The following is a 4057-nucleotide window of genomic DNA, read 5'->3' as shown; positions in this document are numbered from 1 at the left end:
CTCGCTCCCTTTCTCTTTTCAAAAACATACATTAACTATAAATTTTTAAACAGGACTGTTTAAAAATATTTTTTCAAAATAAGGGATCTATTACATTCATTGAATGTCGGTGTTCTCCGTGTCTATCAAAGATCTTCTGTAAGAACTGGATACTTACACTCTTTCCCTTCACAAAGTCTTCCCAATTTTAAGAAACTATGTTTTGCTCTTACATTTTACTTAAACATTTGACATTTCAATGCCTCTCTGCTAGCAAGAAAGAGTATAAATATCTAAGATTTCTTAAAACATCGGGTACAGTTGCTTTTGAATTATATAGACCTATTTTCATTTTATAGGTCACATTTTTCTGCCAGTAAAATTGTTACCAGTTCACAAAATGAAATAAGTACACTATTATTTCAGGATATTCTTTTAGTCCATCAGTTCCTCCATGTTAACCTATTAGAGATTTGTATCAGTCTGTGTCCATTCAGGAAAACAAAAACACTCCTTATTTTGACAGAAACAATAAGCATTGGATTAAACAGGTATTAGAGGATTGAAAAGGCAAATGGAGAATTCTAGCATCACACGGAGCAGCTATTGCCACACTAAGGATAGGGAACAAGGGAAAGGGGGTTGGGCTTCTTGAAACTTAGAGACCCGCAGAGCGAGAACCCAAACTTCTGAGGTGGGACACTGGCTAGTGGGGCCTGTGCTTCTGAGGAAAGGAGAAGAGGATAGTTCTGGAAGTGTGGCGAAAACTGGGAACAGGAACCAACTGCTACTGCCAAATTTAAAAAAAAAAAAAAAAAAAAAAAAAAAACTGTGAGGTGACGCTTACGGTCCTTTCTCTCCTGACTTCTGCGTCCTCTTGCGCCCCCTGGTGACAAAACCTAATAGAGGACTACCAGGAAAGTAGAACCACAGTTGCAAAGCCCAGGCCAACATCACAAAGTAGAGCCCAGAAGGGTAGGTTTGGAGCTGACAGACGTGAGTTTATGAGTCCACAGAGAGCTGCTGGGGTAGATGGAGAAAATAGAGAAGCATGTTTCAAGCAGGGATGCGTGCATGATTCCACACTTTAAAAGTGCAACTAAAGTCAGTAAACGCAGAGTAAGTAGATCTATGTGACTCCAATTGAGGGTTTGTATTGCTGAAAAAGAACTCAAACAAATTTACAAGAAAAAAACAAACAACCCCATCAAAAAGTGGGCAAAGGATATGAACAGACATTTCTCAAAAGAAGACATTCATACAGCCAACAGACACATGAAAAAATGCTCATTGTCGCTGGCCATCAGAGAAATGCAAATCAAAACCACAATGAGATACCATCTCACACCAGTTAGAATGGCAATCATTAAAAAGTCAGGAAACAACAGGTGCTGGAGAGGATGTGGAGAAATAGGAACACTTTTACACTGTTGGTGGGATTGTAAACTAGTTCAACCATTATGGAAAACAGTATGGCGATTCCTCAAGGATCTAGAACTAGAAGTACCATATGACCCAGCCATCCCATTACTGGGTATGTACCCAAAGGATTATAAATCATGCTGCTATAAAGACATATGCACATGTATGTTTATTGCGGCACTATTCACAATAGCAAAGACTTGGAATCAACCCAAATGTCCATCAGTGGCAGACTGGATTAAGAAAATGTGGTACATATACACCATGGAATACTATGCAGCCATAAAAAAGGATGAGTTTGTGTCCTTTGTAGGGACATGGATGCAGCTGGAAACCATCATTCTTAGCAAACTATCACAAGAACAGAAAACCAAACACTGCATGTTCTCACTTATAGGTGGGAACTGAACAATGAGATCACTTGGACTTGGGAAGGGGAACATCACACACCGGGGCCTATCATGGGGAGGGGGGAGGGGGAAGGGATTGCATTGGGAGTTATACCTGATGTAAATGACGAGTTGATGGGTGCTGACGAGTTGATGGGTGCAGCACACCAACATGGCACAAGTATACATATGTAACAAACCTGCACGATATGCTCATGTACCCTAGAACTTAAAGTATAATAATAATTTTTAAAAAAGAAAAGAAAAAGCCAAGTTGTAGTCAGCAGATGAAGTTGAAAATTAGGAGAAAAATTTTTACTTAATTGACTTCCTTCTATCAGGAGTAAGGAGACAGTGCAAGGTTTTGTGCAAGCCTCAAAGTGTTTACTGTCCAACAGTAGACTGGGAATTAAAAAAAAAAAAAAAACCCTCTAGCTTTGGCTTTGCCTGCATTTTCATTTGCGACTGGGGATCAGTCGCTTCACCTCTACGAGCATCAGTTTCTCCATCTAAGATCCATGTGACTTTAAAAATGTAATGGCAACATAATAAAAGCAGTTTTATATTTTTTTTAAAAGTGCCTATCTGCAGCTCCAACAAGGGGAAGAAGCACAAATATCCAAATATATTTCCTTTTTTAAGAGATATTGTTATGTTACCTAGGCTGGTCTCAAACTCCTGGTCTCAAGCAATCCTCCCACCTCAGTCTCCTGAGTAGCTGGGACTACAGGCACACACCACCATGCCTGGCTCTAATAGATTTTAAAATGTGTTTGATAACAAAAAAGTTTAATAAAATTCTAGTGTCAGTCAAAATGAAGAAAAAAAAAAACCTAAACTTGTGAGTTCCAGTTCAAGAAGGCTGACTGAATACATGCTGCAGACTTTTGCTAATTACTGTTTAGTGGAATAAGAATATTCTCCTTGATTACAGGTTTTCAGAGGTCAGTATTGTGAATGGTATTAAAGTTTGTTAAATGTTTTTCTCTACATCTATTAAGATGATCTTTTTGTTTTTTCTTTAATCTGTAAATACACTGAATTGCATTGGTAGATTTTCTAGTTACAAAACATACCTTCCCTTGCAAACTTTCCTCATTGGATAGGATGAAATAGTTATTGGGAGACCAGTTCTCCTTACTAACACAACTATAAAACTCAGATTAAACCAGAAATTGTATTTTGGCAGGCAGCAGAGAAGTGCTGAGGTAGTGTGAACTGGAGAAGCTAAGACTCCAGGGAGAGGAGCTGACTTCTGCAACCACTTTTAATCCCGAGAGCATCTGTCAATTCTGGGCAGGTAAAACACTGAGAATCCAGATTATTTTAAGCATGGAAAGAACATAGCTGGGAGACAAAGAAATCAGCTGAGCCTGTAGCAGAGACATGGGGGCCCTCAAGTGCACACCTAGTTTTCTCCTAAGGTATTTGACAAGTTCGGGGAGATGTAGGACAATAAGCTAAAACCTAAGTGGGAAGTTTCTAGAATGTTGCAAAGCTTTTCGTGGTTTATGAGACAAAGATTACAGTTCAGGAATATATCTGTTAACTATGGCCTCAATTATAGTGCACAACAACAACGTAATAAACAAAATGCATAGAACAATTATTTCTTTAGTTTGTGAGAGTGCCGGTCTTCAGGGTGATAGAGGTCAAATCTGACCTAGGCTGGGCTCAGCTGGGTGGCTCAGCTCTGCTCCATAGGTCTTTCATTCCTCCTTTTGGGCCCTGTAGGCTATCTAGGACATGTTTTCTTGTGGGCATGGGATACCATCGTTGCTGCCTTATTCTATTAATCAAAGAAAGCCAGAAGGCCAAACTCAAGGTCAAGGGATTAGGAAATATATTTTGCTCCTCAGTGAGGGGAACTGCAAAGTCACAAGGCATAAAGGCATGAATACTGGCAACAATGCAATCTATCTCTACCATGGGAAACCAAGGGAGGGGAGGCATCACCAAATACTTCAGACAAATTCTAGATTTATCGAAGACTTGAAAGGAGAAGAAAAGCATATATCTTTATTTAGAAAAAATAAAGCAAATATGTATTACATGTTATCTGAGTGGAAAAATAATTTAAATATTTAAAATTAATGAAAACATAAATGTGTATACCCATAAAACAAGGAAATAAAAATGAGATGGCACACAATGTGAAAAATTTTACCATAAATAAAACAAAAATGTATATGAATGAAAACTAATTGTGAACAAATGAACTTTGATGTGTATGCATAATAAGTCTAAATGAAGAATAGAAATGAGCA

Source organism: Theropithecus gelada, chromosome 1, assembly GCF_003255815.1.
Source record: "Theropithecus gelada isolate Dixy chromosome 1, Tgel_1.0, whole genome shotgun sequence".
NCBI classification, from domain to species: domain Eukaryota; kingdom Metazoa; phylum Chordata; class Mammalia; order Primates; family Cercopithecidae; genus Theropithecus; species Theropithecus gelada.
The sequence above is the reverse complement of the archived record's forward strand: the minus strand, read 5'-3'. Positions refer to the sequence as shown.